General features: G+C 29.8%; 1 protein-coding gene across 1 annotated transcript in view; it reads left to right on the plus strand.

Moving 5' to 3' along the window:
- The first annotated feature begins 4,947 nt into the window (after positions 1–4,947).
- LOC148234040 (uncharacterized) overlaps positions 4,948–15,571 on the plus strand; it is a 33,928-nt gene continuing 23,304 nt past the window's right edge. The window contains exon 1 of the mRNA XM_088187705.1: positions 4,948–5,143. The gene's annotated coding sequence lies outside the window, so the exon portion shown is untranslated. The remainder of the gene's footprint in view (positions 5,144–15,571) is intronic.

The raw sequence follows: 15,571 nt of genomic DNA on the forward strand, positions 1-15,571 counted from the left end.
ATGACGCGTTTTGAATGTCTCTCTGTAAAACATATGACTGAAGAATATAGACAAGGTTATTTTGCTCGTGTAACACCATAGACCAGGGGTCGGCAAACCTTTTTTGTGAAGGACCAGATTGTAAATATTTTAAGCTCAGCGGGCCAGGAAGCAAAATTAAAATGAGCTTTATCATTTCTCTCAAATATTCAAATGTATTGCAAAAGGCGTTACGTGGGCACTGAAGATGCTGTCAAATTTAAAGTGCATAACGTCACGGTGAAATACAAAGCAATAGGAGCACCTTATAAGGTGATACCTAGCTAGCTCCTTAACTCGACGGTTGGCCGCTCTATTATAGCACATATTTTGATTTTTTTATATGTCAAATCTAACAATTACTTGCAGCCCGGATTAAAATAAGCAGAGGGCTGGATTTGGCCGTAATTTTCAGACCTCTGCCATAGACAGTGAATATATTAAAAAATATCTAATTTAATTTGGCCTTCTTTTTCGTATTTTAAATATTCCTATCCTAAGTGCATGTAAACGCAGGACAAATACTCCCTGGATAGATATATCTCCCATCAAAACTCCCCTGGACATTAACCCCCTGTACAAATAATCCCCTGTGCAAATAACCCCCTGACAAATAGCCCCATGAAAATTAACCCCCCGTGTAAATAACCCCCCTGACGATTAACCCCCGCCACGTATAGAGATAAGTATTTTATATAAGTTGTTATTATTTATAATAAATGGTCATTATTTTAATAAAATAGTGTTTAATACGAATAATCAGTATCAATACTAATTTATTTCATTCAGCAAAATACAGAGTTTTTAAAATATCAATAAAACTAACACATTTACGAAGAAAATATACGTATTGTATATTTTGTATCGGTGACCGGTGCGAGCAAAATTGTTACAAAGAGCATTAAAAAAAAATAATAAATATTATTAGGCTAGATACATATGTATGTATAATACAGCTAAACTTTGGTAATGGCGTCAGTATATGTTTTATAATATAATAGGGCGTCACGAGACGTGTTAAGTAATATCTGTATTATCTTTATACGTGGCGGGGGTTAATTGTCAGGGGGATTATTTGCTTGGTGGGTTAATTGTCAGGGGGTTATTTGCACGGGGGGTCAATGTCCAGGGGGGTTTTGACGGGGGGTTATTGTCCAAGGGGTATATTTCCAGGCAGTTAGTGTCCTAGAACCATATTTCCTAATCTAGATTCTCCTTTATATATGGACCTTCGCTTTACTTTCTTTGGAATCTCATTATCGGCAACTTAGCGTCAAAAGTGTTAAATTTTGCTTTTAAAAATCATTGGTTATATCGTCAAAATGTATCCTTTTGCTTAAAACATATGTGCTGATGTGCATATTGTTTGTGTTTTATTTATTGTAAGGTGCATAACAATTTTTCGTATTAAATGTGTTTTTAAACGTTATTATATGTTGATATATGTTTTATTTAACTAACAGTATATTTTTTTATTTTTTATAATACGTTTATTGTAATGTGATTTTCTAAAAAGTCTAAAACTTGTTAATGGGAATATAATAACTATTTACCAAGAAAAAACAACAATTTAAAAAACTAAAAACTAAGGTTTTACTAAGAAAAAAAAACAACAAGTAAAAAACTTGTGCTCTTTGTAATTTTAATCTTGATTAAATTTTATTGTAACCATTATTTTTTTGTATGAACGCAAATTGTTGATCGATGTTATGAGCGCTAAACGCGATAGAACGAGCGCGATGCGCAAGATAATAAGCGCATTGCGCAAGATAATAAACGATAGGTGCAAAAAAAATACAAACAGTCCAATATTTTAATTATTCAGAATTCATATGACATCTAGCTATTTACAAATTTCTTAATGGTTATAAACCCCTGCCGCTACAGCACTCAGCTGTTTTTTTAAATAATTCATTTATTTGTTTTACCGCGCATTTGATTGCGATGGACGAAAAATCATCTAAAAACATCATTACATTTACCTTCCTATACTATGTATACCTAATACTATTTCATTTATTTTTTGTGAATAGTAAGTACAATTCTTCGTAAACACATTTTAATAAATTATTCTTTTCTAAGTTTCATGGTTAACGTTTTACAAATTATTTAAAAAAGTACAATAAAAAAAGTTATTTTCCGATTAAAGTATTTAAATTATAATATATTTTAAATATTTAATTAATTTTTTTTAACTAAAATACTGACAAACTATCAATCTTTCGCTGTATTAATTTTAATTTGTAAAAAGATTAATCAAAACATGTTTTATTTCATTTTTACTTCCAAAAATTGAACATAAAAAAAGTCTCGAAATTAAATACGAGCTGGCGCTACCCCAACCAAAAAAAAAATACGAGTGCAAAGGGTTAAAATATTTTTGGATATAAGCGTATGCCTTATTGGAATAAAAATGTTCTTAGTTCAGGAGAATATTTTTTAGTTCATTAAATACCGCAACTTTGTTAATTTGACGTTCTACCAAATCTTTATATTATAAATTACTTTCACTTAATGAATCTATAGCTTTATCGACAATTATTTTTTTCTACGCAATATATTTAAACTATATTTAAGGTCAGATTTTTTTATTCTGTCCCTTTTTTGTAGCAAGCATCTGAGTTTTTTAAGCCAATTTTCTGAAAGAAAGTAAATTTATTTTCGCTTTATTGGGGTATCTTTTAAACTTATTTCACGAGGTTCTGAAAAAGTATCTCAGTCCATTGCTGAGACGCAAAATCGATATGTGTATTATTCAATGGAAAATTAAATAAAGATACTGCATGTTTTTTTTTCTGAAAACCATTTTTAGTAGTGTAAAATAAATCTAATGAAAAATGTTTTGAACAAATTGTGCTTCTATCGTTAGTCCAAACGGCCTTTTAATGGCAGTCTTTCATTTATCCTTGGGAAATCTGAAATTAAAACAACGATATTTCAAAAAATGCAGTTCGCACAAAATCTTAAAGATGTGTTTCAATTTTTCTTAATATTTCACTGAAGATATTTTTAATACAATTAATTTTTAAGATGAAAAATATCCGGAATTTAGTTGATTTTAAACTTTTAATAATCTATATTATTTTTAATAATCTATATTATTTTTAATAATATATTTTTTTTAATAATGTATTTTTAATAATATTTTTATTAATAATCTATATTAATTTCATCAAAAAAACGTATTTGTATATATAAATAATAAAAATAAATTCCAATATTTTTAACACCGATTAAGTTCGGCCCTGTCAAACAAATCTGTTCTGTGCGCGAGACGTATCGAGTGACGCTTAAAAAACTATTTATTTGGATTAGATAAAACGTATTAATTTGTGCTTACGCGTGAACAGTTACGCCATTTTTATTCTTTGATAGATTTTTACTATGACTTTTACACCTTATAACTGAAGAGTTCCCCATAATAATAAATTCGCAACCGAATTTTGTAAAAAATAATATGGAGATATGACATGGACGTTGTTTGTTTTTTACCGCGAACGCCGTTTCTATTATATTCTCTGTTCTGTGGCCCAGTCAAATACACGCGCGAGATGTATCGAGTGGCGTTTAAAAAAAACATTTGTTTGGATTAGATAATAAGTATTAATCTGCACTATACGTGAACAGTTGCGCCATTTTATTCTTTGATAGATTTTTACTATAACTTTTACACCATAAAGCTCAGTGGTTTTCAAACTTTGTCAAATTACGGAATCCTTAGAATTATAAGTTTATTTTGCAGAGCCCCATCCGATCCATAAAAAAATAATATTCAAAGTAGATCAATGTGTTATATAATAGTTACTTTATGTAAAGAATATTAAAAAAAATATTGTATTTTTTATTGAAAAATTTAACATAAAATAATGTAATTTACTCATTAGTAGCATCAAATCGTTCCCCAGCTGTCTCCTACCCTTGCATTATAGTGCTTGAATATTTTACACAATTTGTCGAAGTCTAGCTTTATTGATGTTAACTGCAGTCGCATTTCATATTCTGCATTTAATTTGTTTCTATATTTTGTATTTTTGTCACAAACGCTGAGAAAGATTTTTCGCTTAAATTAGTGGTTTCAAATAGCATTAAAATGTTTATTGCTGTGTGAGAAACTTCATGGTATTCTACATGAATCTGCAACCAAAAATTTAGGAACTACTATGGCCTAAATTTAGATTTTAATGTCGAATCTATTGATATCTCGATAAGTTGTTCCCTCTTCTTCATTGGCATGCCTTCTGATTTAACATAGTACTTGAACGGATCTTTTATTAAGTCTTAAGTTGAAAAAGGTGCTCGATTATATCATTTGTAATACTGTAGTCCAAATTCAATTAATTTTCCATTAGAGAACTATTTTGCAAAGCATTGCACGTCATTCTCTTTGACATATAATGATCATATGTTAAGTTTTAAACCCAATGCATTAATTTTTATTACTCCTTGAAGGAATATGTTTACTTCATTTATTGCTTTTTATTTATTTTTATTTTGCCTCGCGGAAACCTGTGGTTCCGCGAAACACAGTTTGTAGCCCACTGCTATAATTGAACAGCTCCTCATAATATTTAATACACAATCGAATTTTTAAAAAGTGAATGTGGAAGCCGAACTAGACCAAGTTTGATTTTTACCGCAAAATCCGCTTCTGTATATTCTTTATTCTGTGATAATAATATATTCGTAGTGGTACATCTGCAAGAGAAGCGACCGGCAACATCGGTTTAAAAGTTATTTGTCAAGAATAAAGCCGCGCACTAAAATATTTTTGCTTTAATTTTTTGAGAAGCGCTGTGCGAAATCGATCTGAATCCCGCGCGACCTACAGGTTGATAATCCGTCCCCCTCCGTAACAGGTGTCGACATATTGAAAATCGATGGTCGGGGGGTGGCGAGGGCGCAGGCGCCGCTCGGACGGCAGCGCCCCTCGCGGACTCGGCAGCCGAGCGTCGCCGGCGTCGGACACGCGAGCCTCCGCTCCCGACGCGCACGGGCCAAGATGGCGGCCACCGGTACGTGACATGCGCCGCCGCTACGTGTGCCGCGACGGTGACGCAGGCGACGGGCCGGAGCAACACGTGTCGCGCCGATGGCCCAGCGCGCCGCAGCATCTATCGATCTAACTGTGAGTACCCGCACGCTGCTCCTCACCGCGTCCTTCCCTCGCGTGTTGTTGTCGAATGATCTTTACGCACAACTTTGGCGTCGTTGCAATACCTACCGCGTATGTTGCACTGTTGTTTATATCGACCATATAACATCAGAGCCTTTACAATCATAGTATTAACTTTGAATTTCTGATGCTGACGAAACAATATAAAAACTTTTCAAAGCAATGTTTTCATGCATACTTTCAAATACATCTAAATATTATCAACTTACTTAAAATTAAATACAATAAATCATTTTCAAATTAAGTAAAAATACAGTTTTTTTAATGATTAAATTTAAAGTGTAAACATTATGTTCACATGACATTAAAAAAGTTGATGATATATTATTTTATTTTATTGATGGGAAAATTATCGTTGCTTTACCTTTTAATTGTACTTTTTAGTTTAATATAAAAATATTTATAAAACAGTTTAAAACAGGTAATAAAGCAGCATACACTGCTTATTAACTAGACGATGCTCTCGGTGTGGATACTGTTAAGGAATGTACGGTAAAATGCTGTCTAAATATCTTGTAGGCGTCATTTTTCGGTTGACAACTACGCACAATAATTTAAGAGTTTGTACAAAGGTTAGGCGTTAATAATTCAAGATTTATGAACTGCTTAAAACAGCTGAAAAAAGGATACCGTTCGAAGTAAATATGACTACTCATGTTTCAATTGATAAGGATATAACTAAGCGCAACAATCAACAGCTTGTTTAAAATTTAGGAGTTGATAACCCAAAACTTTTGAATTACTTGAAAAATAAAGAAGGGCAAAAGCATTAACGGATAACAAATCAAAAGCTTGCATAAAACTTTTTTAAAACTACTATACTTTAAAAAAAAAATGGGTGCCGCACAAACTTAAAATAAAGAAGGTTGAAATATTATTCTTTTTAGGTTTGTGGCAAAATAAAGGCGTTATTAAAATCAGAACTACTCACAACAATTCAAGAGTTTGACTAAAAATATAATATTTTTACTAAAATATAAATACAGCCCAAACTGAAAATCAAGAACAGCAAAAGCTTTTTGTATTGATTTAAACCATCTGAAGATGTTATTGAGTCAGAACTACGGACAACAATTAAACTTAGACGAATTAAAATAGCAAGAAATTAATATGAAGAACATTAGAAGCTTCAATAGATAAGAAGCAACTGAAGTGTTCATTTGATTCAGAATTTAGGCATTAGTAATCCAAAACTTCTGTACAATAAAAAAATAAACAATTCAAGAATTTGCATTTAAATAATATACGAGCAAATAATAAAGCAATTCACTACTAAAAAATGCTGAAAATATAAATTTGAAACTCTAAACTCTAAACTTGAAGACGGCCAAAAGCTAATGTTCCAAGAGTATTAAAAATATCTTTAAAAATAGCTACCGCAAAAAATGAAGATGCAGAACGTTAGTGTTTATTTGATTCAGATCTTAGCCATTAGTAATCCAAAATTTTGGACTTTAAAAAAATGAGTGCCGCACAAATTAATAATGAAGGTCAGAATATTTTTTATGTGGTTATTAAAGACAAACTAAATGCGTTATTTGATATAGAACTACACAAGAGTTTGCACAAAAATAATAAATGAGTAAATAATAAAGTTATGTACTACAAACTAAAAATAACGAAAGTCGGAATTTTTCTTATTTAATTAATATGTACAAATTAAAGTCATTATTCGAATCTGAATCACGCATAACATAAAATCATAATATAATAGTAAAAATTAAATATTGGAATATTTAAAAGGCTTTAAAATATAAGTACATTCCAAATTGAAGATGAAGAAGTACAAGAGATTTTTTATTTAATTGCTCTTACTGAAGATGTGATCTGATTCAGAACTACGCACAGCAATTCAAGAGACCATTTATTCTGCAAGAAATGAAGATGAAGAAGATCGAAGGCTTTATTATTTAATCGATAAGGAGCAACTTAAAGGGGTATTTAAATCAGAACTACGGACAATTGACACAACTGCACAATTTTAACAAAAATATGTATTAAATTTGTATCTCAGTGTAGTCACAATAATATTTTGAAACTTAAAGGTGAAAAATTCGGAGGCTTCCATAATTAATTGATAAGGACCAACTTAACTTGAATCAAAGAAGAAGAAAGTTTTTTCATTTTATTAAATCTAATATCAATGCCGGGAAACTTCATGAAATATATCTAATAAAAAATGGCACCATTTTTTGTTTACTTACATAAGGCTTGCATTTCTAATTCTAATCAAAATAATGATAATAATTACTGTAATAATATAATGTTAGAATGGTAGACTTTTAAAAATAACCTATTTTTTTAAATGCGTATTTATAATCGATCTTTTTCCGCGAAATCAATCGAAAAGGGTCAATTCTCTAGCACGACACATCGCACGATTGACCCTTAAAAAGTTGAACGGGTTGAGCTTTGATATATTGCCTCTCTCCAACAAATTATCTTTTGTTGAAGCATTTCAATCACTTCTTACATCTATCAGAGACTTCAACAACCAAGCTTATTCCTAAAGTGCATTTCAAAATATTTACTGGAACTATATCGTCGTTTAATATAACGAAACTACTTAGAATTAATAGCATTAATTAGTACAAAACACTATTTAAAGTGTATTAACCATTTTATTTATAAAAAGTAGCAGATCAAAGTAGAATATCTAAAAAAATGCGTTACGCAGTAAAATGTTGTGCCTTATCCTTGTCATAAATTAAACTTATTATTAACTTTTATAATACATGGTTTCTAAAAATAATTATTGAATTATTTTAATTTCTAATTTAATTTCTATAAATATTTATGACATAAAATTATAATTAATATATAATAAACTAATTTACAGCTGAGTTTTGTACTCTAAATGTAACTCTCTTTAAAAATGTAAATTATTTTTTTATGATCAAAATTAATATTTTTATTTTCATTTGCTTCTTAGCATCGATTAAGGTTTACTTAGTCGAGTTATTATTTTTACATTTCCACGATTTGGACTGATAAAAGCACACAGGAACAGTCATTGCGACCAATGAACCTTAACGTTAATATAGCACTGCAAATGTCATGATCAATGTTTAATCAGAAAAAGTAAAAACGTGCATTTTCTTTTTAACCCTTTAAATGCCAGTGACTTTTTTGTGAGTCACTTGTTATTTCTCTTCGCGCGTCATTATCTCTTAATAAATAAAAAATAAAAAATTCTTTAATAATTAAAAATATGTTTTTTTAATAATTTTTTAACTCGTTTTAAAAAAAAAATATTTTTTTTTTAAATAATAAATTATATACTGATTAAAAATCTATTATTATCTATTTCTATAAATATGATGTTCACTCTTATCTTATCTTTTATTAATATTTAAATGGTGAAAATTTTACTTCTTGCGAGCCGCATGCGGCTTTTAAGGCAATTTTATAAATTGCGTTTTAGATATTGTATATTGTATTACTATAAACGAATTTATTTTTTTAAGAACAGCTAAACATATGGTCTTTTGATATACTGCTTTGTAATATGGCTGTAAATTATTTTTGTACGAATCTTTGCTTCTATAAAATAAAATAATCATAAATACAGGCTTCGCCATAATAATGGGCACCATAATTAATGTGTTATATCTTTAAAAAATCGTGAAAATATAAATAAAGAACCGTGTTTATTTAAAGTTTATTTTTAATATTTAGTAGGTCTACTCTTAGCTATAATTACAGCTGCAACCCTTTTTGGCATACTGTCAACCAGTGACTTGAGCGAGTGGACGGAGACAATTTTCTCCATTCCATCTGCAATTTTTGTCACAGCTTAAAAAATTTAGATCTGGTGACTGTATAGGCCATCTTAATAGCGTCAAACCTTTGGACGAAAACAAAAGCGAAATTTTTTGTTAGAATCGAATGATAGTGCTTGAAAATATTTTTTAGTAGAAATCCACTAAAGTAGATTCCAACATTAAAATATAAATGTCACTATTCATACTACCCTTGCAAGCTTACAGGAGATAGCAATATTTTTTTCATTAGAACATTTGCTTCACAATAAAAAAAATGTGATGCACATTACTCACACTTCAATAATATAATGTCACTATTTTAAAAACAAACATATTTTTAACTATATGTTATATGTATATCTACTGTCTAGATAACCAAGTCAGTTTATTACAGTGCCACTTGAATCTGAATCACCGGGTTGCCATAGAAATGCTTATGTAATCATATATATATATAAAAAAGACTGAGGGGATTTTGCTTCGTCATCTTTGCAAAATCCAACAAGAGCAATTCGACACTTGAATTCAAATCCTCCAAATTTATATGTTTATATAACTTAATATTTCGCATTAAAAGGCAACTTTTAGACAAGAATAAGAATGACACGCAAGTTATTATCGACTCCAAAAACCAATTAAAATCCCGTTCTATGGATTAAAAGAGGCAACGTTCTAAATTGCAATATATTTATAAGACTAGTCTCGGAAGACTAGTATTAGTGCCACAAACTGAGCAATAATACTCTTTGAACAATTGCGATTAAGCGAAATCGAGTGTCCCGCATTGCGGACCAACTTACTTTGGCGCGAATTGGATTCGGAACTCTCGCCATAACCGTAGATATATATATATATATGTAGCTAGACCAGTGGTTCACAAACTGTTTATACCACGACCCACTTTCAGAACGACCAACTTTTGCGAACTACTTTATTTATGCTGTTCGAAATAATAAGTTTACATAGCTTAATGTTCGAAGAGCGCAGCGAGAAATTTACGATTTTTCGACACGTAAGGATAATTTTTTATTGTTAAAATATTTGTATCAAACGCTTTTTGATCCATTTATAACTGAAACACAAAACACTTAATTTAAATTAACAATTTCATTGCCCCTCGGCGACATTTTGGACTGTTGTTAGCGAGACGCATTGACAATATATTTTATATGTTTCACTCCGTGGATGCAGCTTTTAAGGCTTCATTTTCATTTGATATTTATACAGATGCTTTAAAAATGAACCCATTCAACCAAATACGTTAGATTAAAAAAACTTTTGTAGTCTTAAAATGCCATAAATGGCTAACTAAAGACGAATACTTTGCTGTGTTGACCTGACAGATTAACCTGTGAGGTCACGATTGGCATAATTTTAATAAATAAATTACGTTTCTGCAACTCTTAAATAATAAATAATAAATATTATGCTCCAGAGCAGAAAGAACTTATTCGATGGGCACTGTATGATGTCTCTGCGGTTGCGTATTATCAATTAGAGATGCGTGGTGCAAAACCGATCCGTAGTTATTCGAATAACTTTATTCGTTTATGTCGACCGTAAAATGGACATTAGTTTGTAAGCGTTGTTCTTTCGTATGTCTTTCATGATGAAATGGCAAACCAAACTGAGCACAAATCAGCTGTCAGCTGTCAAATTGGCTGTCGCTGGAAAAAGTGTTGACAGTTCGAAATACAATTCTGATAATTCTTTGAAGGCGCCACACACAAATCCTAGATCCAATATTTTTGGGTAGATGTATTTTTTATTTGGAAACCTTCATTGGTGCATTTATAATTTTTATCTTTTGTAGGATCATGCATTGCTACTTAATAATTCAAAATTATTTCATAGTCAAAACTGTACGCAAACTAAATGACACTCATCGGGTTCTAAATATTCTTCTAATTTTCAGCAGCTCTGCCCCAAGTAATTCTGCACATAAATGATTTAAATACATTTATTCCTGAAATTTAATTGACCAATAATTCACATGTCAAACTATAATAGAAGGGATAGCAATTTTTTACTCCACTTTTACACCCTAACATCACAGCAGCGCCCTTGCACGCCAGAGAAAGCAAAAAAAAATTTAATATATTTTTCTGTCATTCCATAAGAATGAAGACTATTGACCTAAAAGACCTGGGCTTGAATACCATACGGAACTTATTATTTTTAAATTTCTATCGTGTCTGAGGAATCAGAATAAGTGATTATTAAATACTTATAATTCCGATGGAACATCACAGATTAGGTTTACCTAGATTTTCCAAATCTCGCGGATGAATATCGTGATGAATAATTAAAATCGAGCTAGATCTTACATATCTAGTATTGAAAATTCACTAATAATTATCTAAGAGAATATCTTAATGTATAAAAATAATAAAAATCATAAAATATGTCAGCACAATCACTGTTGCAATGCAAAATTTGTATTACTGAATTTTACCTTATCAGTTTTAGGCTCATATTTTGCATTAAATTCCGCACCATAAATTATTTCGTGCTAGTCGAAACATCTTCTCTCATTTCTTTCTTAGAGAGACTATCTTATACGTATTAAAAATCGAAAATTTTTGGTGATATAGTGACGTTAAAAATATTCTTAAAGCTTATATTTTTCTTTTCAGCAATTATTTTTAATGCTGCTTTTGATCACAGGTTCTCTATGACCGAAAATTTGCTTTTGATGTGAGCTCAACTGTTATTTGGTACATTCTTTAGAAAGTAAGATTTCAATTTTTGTTTTAAATATTATTACAGTTACACTTTTTTACAATACGTAGAAATTTAACTTTGTAAATACAGAGTAGTTTATTTTTAAAGCAAAATTATTATTTTTTTACCATTGGTCTGTAGTTTCATTTTACTTATCAATAAAAAGATTCAGAAATATCAACAGGCATCGTTATTTTCGTGTGTTCTCTCGTTGTCTCTGTTAATATTTTGGAATTTTTATTAACAGGGCGTGTAACAAACGTTAAATTTTCAAAGTTACTTTTTAAAATGTGCCGCATCGTTTTGGTGCGTTCTATGACAAAAAACATCACTGACGGTATCTATCATATTTTATTAGCAAACGCTCCGGCACGCACGCTGAGTCATCCAACGTAAGCGTTGCGTGTTTAATATAGTTTCTCATTTTATGAAGTAGTTTATAATAGTTTTGATAAAATTTTAGGTCTAATTTTCAGTTGAATATTTTTTTAATATTAAAAAATAAATTTTATTTTGATTCTAACGCACTTGTACATTATATTGATCCTGAGTGTTTGCAAATTAAATGATTTTCAAGTGTCTTTTTCAAAAGGTACGGAGAGAGCAACAAGTAGTTAGGAGAAAGAGCCACAGGTACGGAAGGCGGCTCATAAAGACGCAAACATAAAAATAGCCACAGCAAATTACGGACGCTGCTCCTTATTTTTTCAACTTGCGACTAACGACCCTTAATAAGTCACGAGAAAGATACGACCTACTATATTATTTATGTATATGCTTATATACTCACCTCTTTCTTGCAAATAATGTAATAAAATATTTCAAATATAGGACAGATTTTGCGGTATATATTGCACAAAACTTCCTGATACATATTAGTGCAATATATACAGCAAAATCTGTACTATATTTGAAATATTTTATTACAATATTTGCAACAAAAAGGTGAATATATAAGCGTATACATAAATAATATAGACAAGCGATTTTCTTTCACTCTAACCGGCCGGCGGTTTTATCTTTGCTTTGGTGATCTAGTAACTCGCTCCGATAAGCAAAAATTGCGCATTGGAATCGGCAGAGTTCAAAACGATTTAGGCTATCTTTTTTTTCGACAATACAAAAAGGTTTTTTTTATATTGTTTTTGTAAAGTAACGACAGCTGTTATTGGCAATTGTCTCACAATTATTATTGACAGTCGAAGAGGCCTTAATTTTTTTGTTAAAACAATTCTGAGCTAAGCTCGAAATTTTAACGAGCAGTTAGGCCGGTTTCACACGTGCCGGGTGGATTTGCCCGGCACCGGGCTGGTGCCGTGTTGTATGGGCTAGTGCCTACCATTTCAGACGTGCGGGACGAATCCATCCGGCGCCGGCCCGACGCTGCCCATACAACACCACCCCCACTACACGACGCCAGCCCGGTGCCGGGCAAATCCACCCGACACGTGTGAAACCGGCCTTAGAGTATTTATATAATCAAAGAAGCTCTCAAATTGTTTTGTTTGATTTTGATCCAAAAATAAATTCCTTTACTTGTGCAGTATCAATTGAAAAAGGACGCCCACGATCTTTAAGACTTTCTAGCATTAAAACAATATACACTTCAAAAGTAAATTTTAGTTAACTTCTTTACCACCCGTTTTGAACTTGTTCAATTTAAATCAAATTAAATAATGAAACTTAATTAAATGTTACTAGAATAAAGACCGAATAATTCACTTTAATATGCTAATAGAAAATATCTTCACAGCAATAAAAAGTGGTTTTATATGTTTTCTAAGAAAATAATAGTATTTAATTTTTATTTTGCCGATAACCAAAACCTTAAAGTCCTGGGTTTAATCTCATATTGCTCTTGGTGTTTATTAATTTCAATCTTGTCGGGGAGACTAGGGTTTATTATTTAATTATAATTTCGATTAATAGGTTTTCGTAGATTTTTCTAATCTCACGGATGAATAATTAAAATAAAACCGAATTAGATGCATAGTGATCGTAAGCTGTAATAATAATAAATAGTTTAAAGTTAATAAAATACATGTCATTTTAATTTCAGTCTGATGTAATTCATTGTAATACATTGTAATGAGAAATTTACAACAAATAAACAAAATTAATTCAGTAAAATAATGATCGATTCTCATTCCATAAATTTGATTATTTTTTTACAGTAAATAAATTAACTATGATGTAATAAAAAGATAAAAGTTGAATGATTAAAACATTTTAATAATTTAAAATAAAGTTTTAATTTATTAGTGTTGACAACCAAATTTATTATTTAAAAGCCTAAGAAAAACAAAATTAAATGATCGTGAATTTGACGGTCAGTAAGTTAAAGAATATTTAACAAAGTTAGTTAGTTTTCAATGCTAATGGTTCAGTTTGTGAAAAATAATTTATTATGAGTTATACTGAACTTTATAAACTTAATTAATAAATACGCTGAATTTAAATGCTTGGTTAAATAAAATAATATTCAATGAAAAATTTGTATTATAATTTATTAAAGATATAGAGTAATTAATGTGCATAAATTAATTTAATAGTAAAGAATAACAATAATAAATTAAAAACCAATTATTTTTTTTCATCACTTAAATCGTTCTTAGATAATTTTATTTATCTTAATAACAAAACATGTTTATAATGAATTGTTATGTTGCATGATTTTATTATTAATCCCCCACTTAAAAATTTACTATATCAATGGTTCTTAAGGGATCTATCGCGACAATAAAAACGGTTGAAATCTTATTCAATTCCAAATAGTACAGTCAACGTATACAAAAATATTATATTTGCTGTCGGTGGCAATGTTCCCTTTAACACAAAAATCAAAAGGCTGAGTAAGCTAAACTACCAAATGCGCGGCATAATTTTCACATTTAAACGAAGTGCAATTTGTTCTATATACTTTCCTTAAAAAATATATTTTAACGCTACTAAGCTCAGATGATAATATTTATTTAAAAAATATAATATATTAAATTAGCTAAGCAAATTGGCATCATATTTTCTCAGGAAAAATAATCACTTTTCACGAGTGAAAAGTGATTATCTTAATTTAAAAAATATATATAAAATATTATATTTAAATAACTTTTCTCTAATTAAAATTTCACTTATGTTTGAGATAATTTTTGCAACATCACAAACATAAAATATATATTATTAATTCATGTTTCTTCTATGTTAAAATTAATTCAAGTATGTTTTAGTAGAAAGTTTGAATTAAAAATGTCCACTGATCAAAAATATTCACATCAAAAACAATAAACCCTATCGCCATTTTAGTGAGAACGCTTGGTTGCTGGCTTTTGTTATGAAAAATGAATAAACAGCCATTTCTACGTTTTTTCACTATTTACGTCCTTAGTAACACTTTTATTTAAGTGATTAAAAATTATAAATTTTCTTTAGATACGTTATAACATATAATATATGTTTAATAAAAAAAAACACAATTAACAACTAGTGAGACATCAGTGTTAAAGTATAGCTTTTAAATCAGTGGGATCATCTTACGATCTAAATCGAATTATTTAAATGTGAGATTAGGAAAATTTAGGAAACCCTAATTTGTAATGATCTGAAAGTAGCAGAGTAACTGGCTTTTTCTTAAGCAACTGATAAAATGGCAATTAAATTCATACGTTTCGTAATAATAATATGCATGATTACGCTTTTTTAATTAAATAAAAATAAGAATTATTATTTATATAAATGTAAAAATATTAAAAATATAATATTTTTGTAGTTAAAATATAAAAATAATGACAAAGAAATGCAAAATTATATTATTTTAATTACAAAAATGACTACTTTATAACTTAGCATCACAGATGAGCTAACTGATAAATAACAATAATATATACAACCATCAAAT

This window comes from Plectrocnemia conspersa, unplaced genomic scaffold (genome assembly GCF_051122295.1).
Source record: "Plectrocnemia conspersa isolate PC_06_02 unplaced genomic scaffold, ASM5112229v1 ptg000006l, whole genome shotgun sequence".
Classification (NCBI taxonomy): Eukaryota; Metazoa; Arthropoda; class Insecta; order Trichoptera; family Polycentropodidae; genus Plectrocnemia; species Plectrocnemia conspersa.